The sequence below is a fragment of the Arvicanthis niloticus genome, chromosome 13 (assembly GCF_011762505.2).
Source record: "Arvicanthis niloticus isolate mArvNil1 chromosome 13, mArvNil1.pat.X, whole genome shotgun sequence".
Classification (NCBI taxonomy): domain Eukaryota; kingdom Metazoa; phylum Chordata; class Mammalia; order Rodentia; family Muridae; genus Arvicanthis; species Arvicanthis niloticus.
In genome coordinates this window covers 35,194,199-35,214,869 of record NC_047670.1, presented here as the reverse complement: position 1 = coordinate 35,214,869, position 20,671 = coordinate 35,194,199, and the positions used below count along the sequence as shown (strand labels likewise).

General features: G+C 43.9%; 1 protein-coding gene across 2 annotated transcripts in view; it reads right to left on the bottom strand.

The window, feature by feature from the left end:
* The window catches only part of Fer1l6 (fer-1 like family member 6), a 149,592-nt gene that overhangs the window by 115,786 nt on the left and 13,135 nt on the right, over positions 1–20,671 (bottom strand). The window lies entirely within an intron of this gene.

Below are 20,671 nucleotides of genomic sequence, written 5' to 3'. Positions count from 1 at the left end.
TGAACTCCTCCAAGCATCAGGCTCTTCTTTAGAGGGCAGTCCTAAGTTAAGTCTATTTCCCCCCATACTGGGTCATTAGGCAGACACCCTCACTGAGTTTCCTGGTGAACTATTTATAGAGAGCTAGACCCATTTTTTAGATAGCTAATTTCACATCTTTTCTATGGCCCCATGGAACCAGAATTAAAAAGTTGGTGAAGCCAGAGTTCTGTCATTTCTTACTTGGGTTGCCAGATTCCTTTCCAGCACCAGCCAGTTTTTTCCAGATTCACTGAAGAACAGAAACAGCTTGGGCCAAATGGCCAAGCACTGGGCTAACTGTGCCAATGGTGTGACCAGTACAGGTCTGTGCTGGCTCCTCCCATCTAAGATACAAGTTGCTGCAGCATTTCACCTTTTAAACCCTCAATCTCAACATCCAGTATAGAAAAGGAACAAAAAACAAACCTAGAGCGAAATACTGGATTTATTTCTATGAAAACGTCAACACCTTTAAAGGTGTTTAACTTTAAAGGTTAAACTATATGCAATTATACATTTAATAGAATGTTGTTCCAAAAGAATGAATTTGCATAAAAGTCTATCTTAAAAAGGAGTGTTGGCATGATGGTACAGCTGTGTAAGCCCAGTGCTGAGGCAGGAGGATGCCAAGTTCTGAGTCAGCCGGGGCTACAGAATGAGACCCAGTTCCGGAAACAAAACAAACAACAGCAATGAAAATCAAAGTGTTCCGCCATTCTAAGATTATCCAAAGCCTTAGATAAGTTCCCAGTTGCTGGGAATGATCATATCAAAATAAATTAATCAGGCTCAGAATGAGGCCTGCATGTTTTCTTTCATTTCTGAATCCTAGACTTTATATAGATATGTGTGTGTGTGTGTGTGTGTGTGTGTGTGTGTGTGTGTGTGTGTGTGTGTGGTAGCCAGAGGCTAACCTTGGGTATCCCTCTTCAAGAGCTATTTAATTATTTTTCACTTTGTTTTTTGAGACGAGTTCTCTCACTGGGTGCTGGGGCTCTGGGATTAGAGTAGGCTAGCTGGCCAGTGAACCCCAGAGATCCATCTGTCTTCACCTTCTCAACCCTAGGATTTATCAACACACATCACCACTCCCATCTTTTTACTTGGGTGCTAGGATTCGAACTCGTCCTCATGCCTGCATAGCAGGAGCTTTATTGATTCAGTTTTCTTTTCCGTTAAGGAAAATTGAAAAGAATGTTCTCAACCAATGGGGGATACAATACACACTGCATTCAGAATACTTTGTGGACACACCTCTTAAGGGTGCATTTTTAGCTCAGTGTCTCACCCCTTTCCCTTCACCACTATAACACCACACTATTCCCACCACTATAACAGCCACAGCACTGACTATCTTTGCTTCTTTTTTAATCATGGGCTCAGTATAGCCACAAAGGACATAAGCCTCAGGTTTAAGAGAAAAACAGGCTGTCTGCTATGGGGTTGGAAAAAGTCCTTGGACAGATGATGCCCTGAATGGATTGAATACCAACATTTTGTCCAGTGGGAATTCATCAAGGCAAATGGATATGCTTTTTTTTTTTTTTTTTGACTTTAGACTTTATTTTTTTATTCATTATTTTTATTGGATATTATATTTACATTTCAGATTTTATCCCCTTACTCCATTCCCCCCACCACTCAAGAACGCCCTATCCCATCCCCCCTCATCCTGCCTCTATGAGGATGTACCCCCACCTACCTCCCACTCCTGCCTCCCCACCCTTGAATCCCCCCACCACCACTCAGTGTTCAGCCTTGATGGGACCAAAGATCTCCTCTCCCACCTATGCCCAACAAGGCCATTTTCCCCTACATATACAGCTGGAGCCATGGGTCCCTCCCTATGTGCTCCCAGGCTGGTGGTTTAGACCCTGGGGACCTCTGTTGGTTGGTATTGTTGCTTTCCTCATGGGGCCACAAACCCTTTCAGCTCCTTCAGTCTTCAAACTTCTCCACTGGGAGACCCTGATCAGATCAGTGGTTAGCTGTGAGCATCTGCCTCTGAATATGTCAGACTCTGGCAGACCTCTAAGGAGACAGCTATATCAGGCTCTTGCAGAGGGGCCGTCTGGAGGCCATTCTACCTGGGTATCCATCCCATGTGCAGTCACCAAAGGTAGACGCTGGTGTGGATGTCAGGAAGTGCATGGATATGCTCTTAACAGAGCCTGAATGGCCCTTGTATTATACATTCCAGCTCTGATACCCGTCATGATGAGACTCCGATGTTACAACTTGACTGACAGTCATTAAGAACCTGAATATTCTGAACTACAAGAAGTCAGCTGAGTTTGTACCTCCAAGGACTCTAATTAGCTCCCCCTCTCCCTGTGAGTTCTCGGAACCCAGGGCAGAGTGAGAATGCTCTGGAGCTGCAGTGCAGGAAATGAGGCCAGGTGAAACCAGCCTCCCAGAATTCATCAGAAGTTATTTGCCAAATGTTCAAGAGCAAAGTGGCAGAAGGGTATAACTGGAGGAGAGCCCCAGGAAACGGGGGGCATCTTGTATGCTTCTCCCTTGCTCCTCTGCATAATGGCAATGGTTACTATGAATGCCGTCTTCCTAGGGCTTGGAACTCCTTTCAGTTCCTGGGCTGGGTGCCTCCCTCCTCCCAGGCCTCTCCTCTAATGAACATCCTTCTCCTCAAAGGCATCAGCATGTCACACAAGGATGATCTGGCTAGAACACAGGGGAAATAGAGAAACAGATTCTAACTGTGTAGTTAGGACTTTGTTCTTTCCATCCTGACGCCTTCTCTTGCCTTGAGAAACGGTGCCTCTTTCCCATCCTGGCTTCTTTACGAGGCAGCTTATCAGAGATCTAGTCTCTGCTCTCCTGGGTACCAAGGAAGCAATCATCTTTCAGCCACCTGCACTACAAACAGCTTCTCAACATTAGGAACAAGCAGCATCCTCCCTTTGTCCCAGAACAAATACCTTCAGATGTCTAACCACTTCAGCTTTTTCTCCATTTGAAAGGTGAATTTAGGAAGTGATGTCTAGCTCATGAAAGTAGATCACTGGCTGGATGCAGAGTAGAAGCACTGGTTAGTTTTGTCAACTGCATGCCAACTGGAGCCACTGGAGAAGAGGAACCCTCACCTGAGGGTTGTCTCCATCTGAGTGGCCTGTGAGCATATCTATGGGGTATTTCCTTCACTGACAATTGATATAGGAGTCCTGGATACTATAAAAGATACCATCCCTGGACGGATAGCTTTGGTGTCCATGCTCTGCTGACTGTAAAGGGCAAGGAAGCTACTATTGTGTAGAATTGATGGCTGCAGACTCAGAGTTGAGAAAAGGGAAAATGGAAGGCTTCTGTGGCAACCAGTCCCCACAAAAGTAACAGCCTAAACAGAAAACCATCGAAAAGAACTCTTAAAAATTGTGACAAGGATGCTGAAGTGTAGCTTTCCACAGCTGATGGCTTCTGGTGGGAGTCGGGATGTGAAAGAACTCAGTTTTCTTTAAGGAACTGGCCAATGGGAATTTGACCATGCTCCCATGAGTATATAGATTACACAGATTAGACTTGTGTTTTCTTGTTCTCCTTCCTCCTCCTCCTCCTCCTCCTCCTCCTCCTCCTCCTCCTCCTCCTCCTCCTCCTCCTTCTCTTCCTCTTCCTCCTCCTCTTCTTCTTCTTTCTCCTCCTCCTCCTTCTGGGGAGAGGGTTAAAAGGGTAGAAGGACAGAACTGGGAGGACCTGGAATTGAGTGTGATCTGGGTACATGATGTGAAATTCTCAAAGAATCAATGAAACAATCTTATGTCTGAGAAAAAAAGGCAGCTGAGCAAGCCAGGAGAAACAAGCCAGCAAGCAGCTTTCCTCTATGGTTCCTGCATGTTTTCTCCCAGTGATGGACTGGGATTGAGCTGTATTAGCCTTTTCCTGCCATGTTACTTTTGGTCGTGATATTTTTATCACTGCAATAGAAACCAAACTAGAACAAGAGGATTTCAGGATTATAGATCTATTCTGTTTTCTCTTCTCTCTCTACCTCCTATCTGCCCCATGATTAGACCAGTGGTCTCACGTGCCACAGTCAAGAGCTGGTACTGCCAACACAATGAACTGTGTGCTCTGAACTTTGAGTCAAAATAAACCTTCCACAGTTGCTTCCACCACATCGACAGGAAAACTAAGTAATAGAAACGAGACCTATGGAATCCTTTTGAACAACAGTATTTGTTCCTGTGGGCATCAGGTACTGGATGCCTTTAAATAACTCTCTCTGCTGGGAGATACTGAAAGCCTTTAAGTGCCAGTGTGGATTGTGACCCTCCAAGTAGATGAGTAGTATTCGGCCTTTCCAAATGGATATGATCCAATGATTACTGACCTAAAGAACTCTAGAGAAGAAGAATCCTGGTGATGTTAGTGTTCCCGCCACACCCATGTGTCCCCTCCACCTCTAGGGATCTCCTGGCCTCAGTCAGGACACAGACAAATTCCTCCTTCATTCTCTACCCTTCCTGCAGCCTAGGCCACTCAGAAGCCATCTTCAAAAACTAGAAAGGCAAAGAACTTTGTTCATTGTCCAATAAATTTTAGCTGCAAACCCCCTTAAAGGTAACATTACACCAAGGGAACAGATTAAGCCTCCCTCCCCTGAGATCCTGGAATAAAATGAGATGGTATGCTGGTTTTCATGTCTTTGGTGCTTCATTCAGCTCCCCAGAGCCATGAAAATCTGACAAATTGAATTATCAACTGAATTTAGCAGGATATCTATAAGCAAGGACAATAAAAAAAAATCAATATACCTCTTTGTACCAGAGACAGAAATTAAAATCATAAATAAAATACTGACTATGAGAATAAAAACATTTAAATTTGAGAATAAATCTGAGGAACATGTGTGATACTAATTTTTAAACTTGAGAATAAATCTAAGGAATACGTGTGATACTGCTTACACGGGAAAATATAAAAACAAGATGATAAATGGAGAAATAGTACATGCTTTCAGATTGAAAAATACAATAATAGATAATCGATTTCTTTAGCTCAATTTGGAAATTATTATTTGCTGGGTTTATTTTACAAAAATAATTTACTTTGCAAAATTTTTCAAGGATGTACTAATGATTGGGGGAATTGTGTGTGTGTGTGTGTGTGTGTGTGTGTGTGTGTGTGTGTGTGTGTATGTGTGTGTGTATGTATGATACTTTCTGAAAACATTTAGTTTTTCAAGAGATATACATTCTAGAGTTAAAATTCCCAGCTCTCGGCATTTGTTCAGCTACCTGCTAATCTGAGCAAATCTTCAATATATTTGTACCTCAGTTTCTTCATTTGTAAAATAGAACATGAAATATGCCCCTCTTGTAGGGCTGTTGGGAAGACCCAAGAGATTGTACATGCAGGATACAGTTTGCAAACATTAACAAGCCATCTCCCACAGACATTAAATTAGAAAACGGTACCAATGTCCTGAGCTTCCTTATAGGCTCTTTGCAGAGTGTCTCAGAGCACCGACCCTCAAATCCTGTCCAACATCCCCATGGACACATCCTGATCTTGTCACAGTCTTTTGCCATGGCCATTCCTCACTCTGGGACTCCTATTAAGGTGACTTTCTCCATCTTTACCCATCAAGATTCAAATGTTCTTCTAGGCTTAAGTCACCACTTCCTTTGATGTGACGTGTTCTTGGTTTTGCAGGAGGAGCAGGTCACTCATCCCTCTGGCCTCTGTCAGAACTCTGTCATTTTCTTCCTTAAGGCATTTGTCACATTGACGTAACTATTTTTGAAAAGACATCGCTTGCCTTCATTAGAGGCTGAGTGTTAAGGCAGCAGCCATGCCTGGTTTTGTCTGAGCCTCAGATAGCAATCACAGTACTTGGTATGAATGAAGAGTCCCGGAATGTTGGGTTAGGGACAGATGAATGATTCAGTAGAACATACAGTTATATGAGTCGGGATGTAGAGTTAAAGTCAGTGTGAGAGTGGGAGCAGAAGAAAACAACCTAAAATGTCAGGCTAGCTGAGCTTTGGCCTGGTGCTCACCCTGGAACCGTGGAGACAGAGTAAGTTATCCACTTTGGGGTCCAAGAAGCCATTAGCACTCTGTTAAATGGGACATCCATTCTGGCTGTCATCAGCCCCTTCACTAATGCATCTTTCTTTCTCTTTCTCTTCATTGTGGATAAATATCTCCTGTTGCCTGGTAATTTTTTCCCCATGTGGTCATCCAGTAAGAGTATATGAGGTTGTTGTTTGTTTGTTGTTTTGAGTTCTTTGCCATTTACAGAGATAAATGCAGCACAGTTCCTTTGATAGGGGTTCCACAATGTGGGTGGAGACCTAGACACCCAGAAACTGTAAGAGCAATGCAGGAAGTGCCCTCTTGAATGTAGACAAAACTCAGAGAATGAAGAGCAGCTTACATGGACCTGGGAGGGTCAAGGACAGCGTGAGAAGGAGGTCCTTTTCTAATTGGACTCTAATTGGGTCTTAGAAGGGGAACAAGATATGGAGGGACATGACTGGGAAGAATAAACAGGAACTGAAGCCCTACTATGTGTCAAATTCCTTTGCATACCACACTATTGTTCATATAATGACCACAGCACTGGAAGGAGACAATAGCACTCTCAGTTCAAAACACAGATATTAACTTAAAGAGGCTAAGCCACTTGACCAAAGCCACTTGTCTTCTGGGTGCAGACCAGGTTCAGACCCCAAAGCCAAACATAGGTGCCATCAAGATCTTCCTCTGACTCCTATAGGAGGATGGAGTGGTCAGAGAGTCCCTTCTTAACTAGCTGGGAATCAAGACGTTCCTTTTAGCTGGTCTTTAGAAAAAGGTCTACACCACTCAGTAATACAACTTGTGCCTACCTCTGATACCATCCAGGCCATAAGCAGGAGTAAAATTAAAGCTTTCCTCAAGCCCCCACCTCTCCATTGAGAATATAAGGCCTTCCTTTAGGACTTTTTTCCAGAATTGAAACCTCCCTTCCCATCTCCTACTGAAATATTAGAGCTGATGAAACAACTCCAGTTGTGATAGACACCAGAGTTCTGGTTTCCCCATATATTCTCAGACAAGATACCATTTAAATGGCCTGGAATTTCACAGTCAGGCCCTGGTAATTCATGGTGTTACATTGTATTACTCAACATTCTTAAATATTCCTCTGGGTGTTTGTTCCGTTAGTTACAATCTACCATATTTCTTACATTCTCTGTACATGATGAATCCACTGCCTTCCAACTACCTGATTACCTGGATCACTGCTGCCTTCAAGGTTTAAATGATGGTTAGTACCAACTCTCAAGTTGACAGGATTCAAAGCCACCTAGGAGACAAACCTCTGGGCATGTCTGTAAAGAAGTTTCTAGATAGGTTAATTAACGAGAGAAGGCCTATATGAGACTTATATAAAAAGAGAAGTCACTATAACTGTAGACAGCTCCATCCAATAGACTGAGTCCCTGAGAAAGCAAGCAAAGCACTAGCATCCGTCTGTCTGCTTCCTGACTGCAGATGCAATGGGAGCAGCTGCTTTGCACTTGTGTCTCCATCCCTCCCTATGATGGACGGTGCCCTGTAACTCAGAGATGGTGCCCATAACTCTGAGACAGTGCCCCGCAACAAGCCCTTCCCTCCTTATGTTGGATCTGTCAAATATTTTGTCACAAAACAAGTAACTAACACAGTAGAGAAAGGATCAAGTGCAGCCATACCTGGACCCCTGTCAACCTCTGCCATTCAGCAGCTGCCTAAGATGTAGGAGAAGACAACAACAGGGTGTTCCTTTTGCAAAGGTTGATGGTGGGAGGTCAAGGGATGGGCAGCTTTGGAACACCAGTAGCTGGTAGGCCTAAAAGTGGCTCAGTGACCTTCTGGATTGGCATCATTCTAAGTGATACAAGTCAATCCTGTTCTGGAAGGTCTCAAACTCAATCCAGTACCATGTTCACACAGAAGATGCACACCAGCCTGGAGCCATTTTGTTCTGCTTTCCATAATCCTCAGACAATGCCACTCCCTGGTCCAAGCCCAAGATAACATTTAAAGAAATTCCTCTCTATGGTGCCAGAGTTCTTCTTCATATGTCTGGTGTGTGCAGTGGAGGAAATCCATGTCACCTTCTTCAGAAAGTCCATTACAACAAAGAAAATTAAGAATGGGCTGGGCATGCCGATACATAGTCATGAATTCTAGCACTTAGGAACATGGGGCAATAAGATGAAGAATTCAAGGCCAACCAAGACTACCCACTGAGACACTGCTCTAGAACAACTGAAAATGGGAAAAATAACCTCCCCAAATGCCAGCAATGATATTAGAAAAAGGAACGCTTGTAGAACAGTGCAGTAATAGTGCAGCAATTACTTAAAAACAAAATTCCTTCCATATGCTCCCACTATACCAGTACTAGGTATGTGCCTGAAGGATTCTATGAGTCAGCATAGGCAGAGGTACAGATCCATGTCTATTGCAACACTCTCTCCAATCGGCAAGTCATGGAACCCCCCTGGGTGCCCACACACTGATGCATGGATAAAGAGAATGGTGCAGGAATAGAATAGAATATTATTTGGGACATAAAGAGGATCAAAAATTCACATCATTTTCAGGAAAGTAATCAGAAGCCAAACAGGGAGCCTACTGAATGAAGCAAGCCAAGTTCAGAAAGTTAATGAGCACATGTTTTATATGTGGAAACTCCAATCTTGAAAAGACACCATTAGAGGGACTATCAGGGAACAGGACTGTGTGGACAGAGGCTATGGAGACGAGATAAGAAAGTGTGGCTAGATCCAAAGCATATTATCTATGTGTTTACAGAAATGTTTCGGTGAACCCGATTAGCATGTGCAATCAATGTGAATTAATAATGAGGGTAAAGAGAAAACTTTAAAAAACAAACTGATTCTTCTGGTCTAGGCCTGAGCACTGAGCAGATCCCGGGCAGCAGCTCTGCCCTGCAATCTCTAAGAACTCAGAGGAAGCAAGGCTCCCAGTTGCTCTAACCCAGGCAGTATCTTAGGTAAGCAGACAGCAACGCCTACCCCAAACAGGGAGTAACTGGGACCCACAAGGACCCAGGAAATGACTCCTGGCCCGGAGCACTGAGCAGATCTTGGGCCCTAGCTCTTACCCCAGTAGTAACACACACCCCACACAGTTCTGATACAACCAAGATGATAGGAAAGACAGGCTCCAGTCAGAGACAGGGCAGGTACCACTAAGGAGATCCAGATGGTGAAAGGCAAATGCAAGAACATAAGCCTCAGCAACCCAGGGTATTTGGCATCAGTAGAACCTAGTTCTCCCACACAAGAAAGTCCTGAGTTCCCCATATTACTAGGAAAGCAAGATTCAGATTTAAAATCACTTCTAATGATGATGATAGAGGACTTTAAGAAGGACATAAATAACACTCTCAAAGAATTTGAGAAGACAGGTAAACAGGTAGAAGCCCTTAACGTGGAAACACAAAAATCCCTTAAAGAATTACAAGACAACACAACCAAACAGGTGAAGGAATTGAACAAAACCATCCAGGACATAAAAATGGAAGTAGAGACAATAAAAAAATCACAAAGGGAGACTACCCTGGAGATAGAAAACCTAGGAAAGAAATCAGGAGTCACAGATGCAAGCATCACCAACAGAATACAAGAGATAAAAGAGAGAATCTCAGGTGCAGAAGATACCATAGAAAATATCAACACAACTGTCAAAAAAGACACAAAATGCAAAAGGTTCTTAACACAAAGTAGCCAGGAAATCCAGGACACAATGAGGAGACCAAACCTAAGGATAATAGGTATAGATGAGATTGAAGATTCCCAACTTAAAGGGTCAAAAAATATCTTCAACAAAATTATAGAAGAAAACTTCCCTAATCTAAAAAACGAGATGCCCATAAACATACAAGAAGCCTATAGAACGCCAAATAGACTAGACCAGAAAAGAAATACCTCCTGTCACATAATAATCAAAACACCAAGTGCAAAAAACAAAGAAAGAATATTAAATGCAGTAAGGGAAAAAGGTCAAGTAACATAAAAGGCAAACCTATCAGAATTACACCAGACTTCTCACCAGATACTATAAAAGCTAGAAGATGCTGGACAGATGTCATACAGACCCTAAGAAAACACAAATGCCAGCCCAGGCTACTATACCCAGCAAAACTCTCAATTACCATAGATGGAGAAACCAAGATATTCTACGACAAAACCAAATTTACACAATATCTTTCCACAAACCCAGCATTACAAAGGATAATAGCAGGAAAGCTCCGATACAAGGAAGGAAATTATACCCTAGAAAGAGCAAGAAAGTAATCCAAAAGAAGATAGCCACACAAAGATAATTTCACCTCTAATAACAAAAATAACAGGAAGCAACAATCACTGTTCCTTAATATCTCTTAACATCAATGGACTCAACCCCCCCCCCCAATTAAAATATATAGGCTAATGGACTGGATATATAAATAGGACCCAGCATTTTGCTGCATACAGGAAACCTGCCTCAATGACAAAGACAGACTCTACCTTAGAGTAAAAGGCTGGAAAACAATTTTTCAAGCAAATGGCCCTAAGAAACAAGCTGGAGTAGCCATTCTAAAATCTCCAGCCCAAGAACACAAAGGGAGAGACTAATGGCTCCACCTGTATAGGTAGTTGAGGGTGGCCTTGCCAGGCATCAGTGGAAGTGGCCACCATCAGTCGACTGGTACCTGAAAGTTTGGATTCCCTAGTGTTGGGGAATTTCAAGAGCAGGGAGGTGGGAATGAGAGGATGGTGGGAGCACACCCTTATAGAAACTCCCAGAATTGTATGGATTAGACATGACAGAGGCAGGCCACCAGAAGACTAGATTCCAGAATTCAAACAAAAAAAATTATCTTGATACTAAAGTTTGTTTTGAGAATTGTATATTGCAGAATACACAGCCTTGGTGTATCTACTCATCAAGCAAGCTGAGCAGACCTGTTTCAACCTCTGATGTCCTGGAATTTCAGCTGGATGCAGTGAAGACACAACATTGGAGGCTTATCAATTTACTCTTCCCTCTGCCCCTCTTCTAATATCTCAACGCCCGTAATCAGCTTGAAGAAGTTAATGAAGAGTCAGCGCCCCTATTCCCTGGGCTTGGAGACTGACGTGGTTAATATTGGGCTGTCTTTCTAGGGAAAAATAGTGGTTTTGTTGGAACAGGGAGGATTAGCTAGGATTTATTGCATAGCCATAACCTATTCGTAGAAATATGTATAATTGTTATTAAGATGAAGTTATAATTTCTTAAGTGGTACAAAATTTACTTTGATTTCAAATTTAAGGTTTCCATTGGTATGAGCTTCTTATTGATATAAAAGTGAGATTAATATTGTTACTCTCATAGGCATTGTGCCTCTATAACACATTTAAGAATACAAGGCTTAGACCCAGTCCTTCTTTAACTTTTTAAACTGATTTGAGATGGTTAGCCTGTGAGTTAAGGGCCTATAGCAAATTCATGGCTCTGAGTTTATTGTTAGGGTGTTTTCTATATTTTATTTAGAAATAGCTGAGAGGAGTTAACAGACAACAGTCCAGATTGCCTTACATGGATAGTTGGTTTTCCAAATGTCAGAAGTCCACAGAATTGATGTTACAAACATTTCTGTATTAATGTCCATTTTGATTAGAGACCTGTCTCCTCCTGACAGCTTCCTGTCTTGGATTCTAAGAAGAAATTGAGCATCTTTGGAGTTACTCCAGTTGTGGTGAGACAGCCACTAGACAAGAATTGCCTCTTTTCATCTACAGACAAATCACTGTCCAGAAAAGGACACACTTGCAGAATAGTCGACTGATTATATCTGCCAAGACATAGCCCTTAATAATTCTGCATCACTCGGTCTGTCAGATGATCCTGGGCCAGAAGGCTGAAGATCAGATGCTTCAACGTTTTGTGGTATAGGGACTCTCCAGGTGTTCAGCAGTCTCTATAAATTGCCTAAGTTTTAGAAGCTATGCTTTGTGCTTCCCATAATTTCAGTTAACTCAGTCATTCTGCATTTCTGATGGGGTTGAAGACTTATAGTCTCATAGCCAATCCTGGCTATTTACTTTGAGAGAAAAGGTTTGAGAGGATGGTTTTCAGCTGACATTCATTCTAAAGCCAAGAAAAAAGCCAAGTTCAGAACTAAGTCTTTTAGTTAGGAGAGATGACAGAGGTTCTGGTTAGTCAACAAAATGATGGACTGGTTATTAGATCTATCTTGTACCTTACTGACCCAAATTGGTATAGTTATGCTCTAATTGTATTTTAAGAGAAAAGTTTTATTTTAACAGGAAGGGTGATGTGTAGGAGGAGCTAAGGTGGGAGGAGTAAGGAGAGGAAGAAGAGGAATAAGGAGAGGAGGAGGAGAAGGAGAGGAGGAAGAGGAGAGGAGGAGCTAGGTGATGAGGGGCAGGGAACATGAAGGCAGATGTTCGAGTGTCTCCACCAGTCAAAGATAGTTGATATATCTAGGTTGGGCATTGGGTTACACTTCTGATTGTATGGGCATCTTGTTATTGAGCATTACCAAACTTATAAAGCCTTTGATTAACATTTAAAAACTAGTATAAAAGCAAAAAGGAGAAGGAGGAATGGGATAGGGGTTTTCTAGGGAGGGGAAATGGGGAAAGGGGATGGCATCTGAAATGTAAATAAAATATCCAATAAAGAGTTTCACATTTAAAAAACTGATTGTAAAAGATGAGAAGATGTGAGCCCGAGAGGTGGGCAAAGAACAGGACAGCAAGGGAGGAGGGAACTTAGATTTTCAGGACAGAGAGGAGCTACAGCAGAGACACACTTTTCTCACCTGCCTTCCTCCTTCCTTCAATCTCAGATCCATCACACCTTCCAACACTCAGCACTAACGAAGACCTGGCCAGGTGAGAGCTGCTCAGGTTCTGGTTACAGCTTGTCAGGGTCTTTCTTGCCTACCTGGAGGTACTGAGATGTTCCCAGAATCTTTGAAGAAAAGGTCTTGTGCAGGCCAGAGGGAACTTATGCTTGACAGAGCTCATGAGCAGGCTTCTCTCTGGCAGGACATTTAGAATTGAACCTAATTCTCCTTGGTCGGGATTGCTTTCTCATATATTTGGGAGTTGGATTCTCTTATAAAATGTTTGAGTTTGTGTGGTAGTGTGGATAAGAATGGCCCCCACAGGCTCATAGATTTGAGTACTTGCTCACCAGAGAGTGGTGCTATTTGAAAGGATTGGAAGACATGCCAATTGGGGTTAAGGGGAAGAGGTCTTTTTGTCTTAACCAAAATCCTACTTCTTCATGTCTGGGGTACACAAATCTCAGAGGCTGGCTGAGAAAGGAAGGAAGAGGAAGAGGAGGAGGAGGAAGAAGATGAGGAAGAAAAGGAAGAAGAGGGAGAAGAGGAGGAAGTGGAGGAGGTAGAGGAGGCAAATTTGCATATGGGCCTCAGGTTACCCTCAGGAAAAGTCTAGGCATCCACACACCTGTGTTCATCTGCCAGGATGCTAAGACCCCAGCAAATATGGCTGCCATGGGCTTCTTCTGTAATCCAGGCCGGCTCTGCTTCTTACATCGCCACCCCACCCACTGAAAGACCAACTTCTTCCTTCAGCAGGGCTTGCCTTTAGGATCCTGTGCCTTACATAAAATGCTCCAATGGGTTAAAGTTAGAGTCCAGTCACCTTCCTCTGTATACTGAGGGAAACAAAGAGAAACTGTCATCCTTCCAAAGTTCAATGTTGTTCAAGTTGAGTGTTGAAAACGGTCAAGGTGTTCCACCGGTGGCCTTATTTGCTCACATAGCTCATGTCCTTAATCATTCCTGCGACCGAGAGGAGCTGATTAGACCCCAGAGTAAAACTTTAATTAGTGCAGTCAAGTGAGTCTCTCTAAATCCCTCACACAGAGCCTGCTCAACACAATTACTCACGAGCAGTGCCCAGTCATCCATACCCTAGACATGACTCAGAAGGAGAAAATAAAAAGCCAACTGGAAATTGGGGGCCCCAGCTTTCACAGATGGTCTGCCAGGATGGAAACAACCTGAAGCTTGTCTGTCCCGTCACACAGCCCTCTGCCGGCTTGCAGAAGAAGACATGTTGGACACCTCCTGAACAAGACTTCCATGGGATTCACAGAGTCCCAGAAACAGGGCTCTGCCACCCTCCTCACCCCGGTGCAGCCTAGTTCTCCAGAGTTCTGCTTCCTGTTAACTTACTTAAGTAGAAGCTGCAGTTTGAGCCTTGTGGATGGGAGGAGGCCCTCTCATGCCTGTCCACTTCAAGAATTCCAGCCTCAGTTCAGGGACCAGACATAACACATCTTAGAGCCTCAAGGCTGCCCTTCACAGACTCAGCCTCAAAACACCAGAGAGAAAGGTCTAAAGCCATGCACACTCCCAAGCCTTGAGCCCAGGAGGCTCGGAAAATTCTTACAGTTGATATTGACCCTAAACTCCAGTACTGTGCCAGGAAATCTTCATTGGTTCCCAGTGCATGGTGGGAAGAAAATCATAAAGAAGGGCTCCACCATGCATCCATACATAAATACAATGCATATGCCATATGTAAACCAAGGAGAAGGGTGGAGCCAAGACCCTGAGCATGTAAGGAGTAATTGCATGTCCTATTCTTAGGCTGCTCTCTCTACCCTCCTCCGAGCACACAACCATGTACAGAGTCCTAGGAAGAAGGAAGGCTGGTAGGATTCTATAGCATACTGGGTTAGATGCAGGCTCTGGTCTTTCTTTGGCCTCATTCACTGTGTGACCTGGAACAAACTGCATAACTTCTCTGTGCCTTCATTTTTGCCGTGGGTAACAAGTACCGATGGGCACCTACCTTTCAGAGTGCAGAGCACTGAGTTTCTATGTGAAGAGCACCAGGCTGGTCCTAGCACAGCCAGTGTCATTCTTATAGTGCTTCAGCTCAGAGAAGCTGACAGATGTGCTGGCTGCTGGAGACAGAACTGACCCTCTCACAGCTGGCTGACTGAGCCGGTCTGCTAAGTTCTATTATCATACAGTATACACTTCAACACGGACTATCTATTCATTCTGTTACATTGCTCAGAGCACGCCAAGACAGTCATCTCGATGCTGGTAGACTGGGCAGGTCACTCAACCTTCCCCACAGCGTTGAGGGAGGTGGTTGAGCTCTCTTTCGCATAGGGAAATTGACTTGTCAAATCTGGCTATGGATCAAAAGGCGTGGGGTGGTGACACAGGCTATAATCCTAGCACTTGAAGGGCTGAGGCAGGAGGATCAGAAATTTGAGGTCAGCCTAGGCTACATAATGAAACCCTGTCACAAAAAAGTAAACAAACAAATATTTAAAAAAAAAAAAAACATCTACCTAGCAGCCCACCATCATAAACAGCAGAAATAATTTAACCCCACTCATCCTGTGTGACCTCCACTGCTACCTACCTCTCAAATGTCACTCCATCTTCCAAATGTCAGTGAGAGCCACCATTTTATCGAGCCCTGAGAGTTACTATGCAAGCCTAACCAAATTCAGAGCGCTTTGGCTCAGAGAGGTTAAGGAACCTGCCTGCAGCCACACAGCAATCTCAAGATCTGCCCCTATCCAGTTCTCACCCTCGCTCCTGATGGCCCAGGTCACTGAGGACAACCAGAGGAACAGCATATCCAACAACAGGCAGCAGCACAGCCCGAACTGAGCAAAGCTCTGTGAGGAGAAGCAGAGCGTTGGGTCTCACCTCACCTTCCAAGCTCTTGAGCTACAACGACGCCGCATTCACTGACTCCCTGAACCAGGAGAGACAATACCCAGCACTTGTCCTGGAAGGAAGAAAGCTCACCTTGAGAACTGGGAGGCTCAGCAGCTGCGGAGTGTGGTACCAGCCGCCCCTCCCACTGGGTAGGTCTCGTCCCAGGAAGCGCCCTTCCGAGTGTACCTGCCTGGCGGTGCCCTATCTCTGTTTAGAACTGCTGTACCCAGGCTGGCCAAGCCCAAGGGTTCCGATCAGCAAATACAGAAACCCAGTGCAGGTCCAGAGCGGAGAGGCTGCCTGCGTGCTTTATCCTGAGTCAGGAAACCACAAGTAGTTCAAGACTCAGAGAGCTGGACATGGAACTCACTGGTAGAACGCTGGTCTAGTGAGTGCAAGCCCTAGGTCCTACCCCAGGCTCAAACAAAGCAAATTCAAAACAGCCGAACTCCAGACAGTGGCAGAGCCTTGAGTCCAGCCTCCACCCAGCCATCATGCTGGGTCCCTTAACCAAGCTTGTCATTCCCTGTTCAGATGTAAGTTTTTATTGTTAATAATAATATGCTTATATTAATTATTGTGAATATATAATTAATCATCATCCTTCAGTGAGTACTCTTCTTTTGGCCTGCTAACTGCCATTAAGTATTATTTTACTCCCAGCAGCAGCTGATACTGCCGCTGTGCCCAGTGTACAGATGACAAAACTGAGCCACTGAGAGGCTGACTTTGATCTGGGGTCATGTGACTCAGAAGCTGGGCACCCAGCCTCCCTTTGTGGTGTTTCACAGGGATGTGCAATCTGATGATGCCAGTTCAACAGGGTGGGTTCCCTCAGGGAGAACAGTGGCAAAATCAAGAGGAAGCATGGCATCTCTTGTGAGAGCCCCTCGGACCCAGGGGCCCCAAACTATTTGCATCTGAAACTGAAGTCGGGCTTGCTGCAGTTTAAGTTCTTTTTTCTTTTTGCAGAATGAGCCCTCTGTGTCTGGTATGGATACCAGTCCACGACAAATCAGCAGAAAACATCTAGAGAGGACATCAGCACAACGGACCACCCGCAACTAATGCTGTGCAATGGCACCTCGGAGGAAACAGACTAACTGGTCAACCTCTGCTCTGGCCACGCCCCTTCCTTCAGTGATGACCAGGAAGTATCTTCCAACCAGGTCTCTGTAAACTCGTCTCCATGCCTGGTGACATCACCATACTTCCTGGCCCACTTATCACTGTGTTCTCTGACAGGCTTTCCGTAACAACCTCCCCACGCAAGCCCAGGCTCGGCAGACACTCTTGAAAGGCTTCCAAAGCGTGTCTAACTTTTTGTCATTACAGTACAACATTGTCATCTCTGACATTCACACTTGATCACTGCACAATCAGGTTACAAAAAAAAATCACAAGAATACACTCATAACATTTTTAAGTATGCTTATGATTTTACTAGGCCACATTCAGAGTTACCCTGATGGGACAAACATGTGGAACATATGTCTGCAATCATCTGAAGGTCCGGAGACTTTTCCTCTGTCATAGTAACTACATATTTGTTAATTTTATGTATTTATTGACACAGCATCTCACTATGCAACCAAAGCTGGCCTGGAGCTCATGATCCTGCTGCCTCACCCTTTCCAGTATTGGGATTACAAATGAACACTGATATGCCTGGCTTTGTAATTATATCTTATGTGGTGTTTTTCACTAGTGTATGCTTTCACTGTTAAATAAAAGGCTTGCTTCCCCTCTGTTTCCCCAGGATCCACCATAGAGTGAGTTCATGTAACTCGTTCCTTAGTTCAATCCACAGACTTTTATTGTGGGAAATGCTGAGATGGGACAAAGAAAAGCACAAATCAAAACAGAGAAGCCCACCGCCCTTCAGGAGCCAGACAGAGGGCCTCCTTCAACTCTGATGTCGCCCAGCTACAAACTGCCTCTCTCTCTGCCTTCTCTCCTTCCCAGTGTTTAGCCCTGGCGGGAGCTCCCCAGAGAAGAGTGTGGCAGCACTCAGTCACAAAAACAGCTCAGGGAAAGGATGCCGTACAGTCATTGGTGTGTGACCTGCTGATACAATTAGCTTCAGATCCATTTTCAAAACACAACAGAGGATGCGCTGCAAAGCAGCATTTTGAGACTCTCCCCTGGGCTCCCCACTCTGGGAAGAAGGATGCCTTCACAACAGAGGCTTGGCACCTAGATGTAAGTGAGATCATACAGACAGAAGCAACACATGACTCCCTTCCGTGTTCTGCCACCCACCAGAGCAGAGGCAGCTCGGTGTCCACATCATGACTGCACTTTCAGCTTTGGTTACAACCTGTTTCTTAGAGACCTCACAAAGCTGTTATCACAATTCAACAAACATTCCCAAGTATATATTAGATGCACTGCCTAATTCCAAGATGCCTGGCCCTGCACTAAGATGCTTAGAACTACACTATACAGATAGGAGATTGGAACGGTAAGAATGAAGATAGAGCATTGGAGTCATTCCAGCAGCTGATGTCCCTGCCACCCCATAATAAGAGTGCCCTACAGATAGAGTTAGGGTTACAGCTAGGGTTAGTGCTAGAGTTAGTGTTACAGCTAGGGTTAGTGTTTGGAGATTACAAAGAGCTTTCACGTATGCATGTGTGTTGCAGCAGTTAAGTGAACTAGAAAAGACAGATTGTCCAGGTTACAAAGTAACTGTATCGTTTCCAAAGCCTTGACTAAATTACTCTACACTAAGGACACTACTTGAAATGGAGGTGGTGAAACTGTGCCAGAGCCCCAGCTGCAGGGAGGCCTGTGACTGACAGCCCAGCTACGGTGCCTCTGGACCTAAATCAGGCTGATGGGTTCTACCCCACTAATGACTATAGCAGAGAAAAATGAATTCATTCAGGCTTCTCCCTGCAAGATATGGGGTTCTTCTAATGGGTAACTTGGATATAAAGTTATATACCACCCCCTAAACCATCAATCAACCTAGAAGAAACTACCTTTTTTCCCTGTCTCCTCTTCCTACCTCCTTGGGCCATAGATGTCAGACCTGAGGCTTGGTCTCAATGTTCTCCTTGCCATGTCCTCTTTCCATTCTGCCCATCCCAGGCATTACCCAAACTGATCTTCCCTTCCCAAGACACTGACACTGTCTTGGTATCTTCTTTTTGGAAGGCCTAAACTACCATTATCTGATCCAGACTTTGAGAGTCACAAGTTCCCCACTCCCCTCCAAAAAAGGTTCTATTTTTATAATACATATAGAGAGAATCAGGGAAAACTCAGTATCATCGGCTCCATGGTTTCCATTTCATCAGCTAATACATAATAAGATTCTCCAAAAATACCCAATGCAGTGATCCCCTGTCATATTTAACAACAAAACACATTCATTCAGACTGTTCATTCAGTCGGAGCATCAAAACCACCAGGTATCAGCTCTGCACAGACCACATTTGCAGACCACTTGGCAACATGAGCATGCACCCATCCTATTCTTGGCTAAGGGGCCTCAAAGCAGATGGATGAGTGTGCTCTTTTCTCAGCAATACAATTGTTGAAATCCAAGCTACCATCTGTCAATATAATCTTCTGTCAAAGAAGAGGAAATTAATTACTCTTTACATTAAAGCGCCTTTCCTCGTTTTAGGAAATGAAAGACTTTGGATTATGTAAAGCTTATTCGATTTATCTACTTCCCAAAAAAATAAATATGACACAAGCAATATATTTAAATTGTCTTCAGATTTTAATCCTGAGCTTATTATGATGGGCATCACTCAGAGAATTAACCTTAGAGGCAGTTGCATTGAGTGTCAAGAGTCAGCTTGACTGGACTTCAACTCCTGGTTATGACTCAACAGTTGAAGGAAGGGAAACTAAACGCCCCAAGGCAAGGCATTCTGTAGATTTTCTGCACACAACCCAGTGGTGCAAAAGCCCAGCCTGTGTGGAGCCTGAGGAAAAATTGCACCTCCACAAGGCAGTGTCCCTGGGTAAAACTTAGCTAGATAAGAGTCTCCTAACAGAATAAATATCTGGCTATCTCTGGGAAGCAGAGACCAAAAGTGCACCTGGGATCTGGGTGTTTTGCATCTGACAGGTTTTGCGTCTTTCTTCTTGAGGGGCACAGGCATAAACAAGGGTTCCCTTCCTCTGGTGGAGTAAGGAGATCCATTGTATCTGCCTTTTAGAGTAGCGTCACAGTAGAGCAGACACCTTTCACAGATATCACTCACCCTCCATGATCTTCAGAGTAACAAAAACTGTTATACACAGACAGACAGACAGACAGACAGACAGACAGACAGGCACATACAGAGAGAGAGAGAGAGAGAGAGAGAGAGAGAGAGAGAGAGAGAGAGAGAGAGAGAAGAAATAGAAGCCTCATGTAATAAAATTACTGATATAAGATTATGGAATTTGCCACTGACATTTCTTTCTCATGTCTTAACAACTTTTCAGTGAAGCCCGTAAATTGGTAAGCATGAAAAACATCTTAAATAGAAAAAGATTAAGCTTATTAGTAATAAAGAGTAAAAAAGAATTATGACTCTTCTACAGTTGCTGACATTACAGATGGAAAAATAAAGGAGTTAATAAAGCCGTGTGATACAGAAAAGTGGATCCTATCCAACAGGCTTAACTGCCTCCTCCTTCTGGATCTGGAGTTAAAGTGACTTTGTGAGGGGCTTCTGTACATCCCTGTACCCACAGGACTTAAATGCCTGGTTAAGGTTGCCTTGGCCCTCAAAGTCTTCTTTTCAGGATCAGGAAACTCCAAAAACATATAATTTCATCCATGGACTATAGTATGGACTAACATCCTGGGGAAAACAATGACAGCATCTAGCCAGATGGCTGAAACAATTCAAGTTCAAATGGGAGAGACCCTAGAACAGTGATTCTCAAGCTTCTGAATGCTAT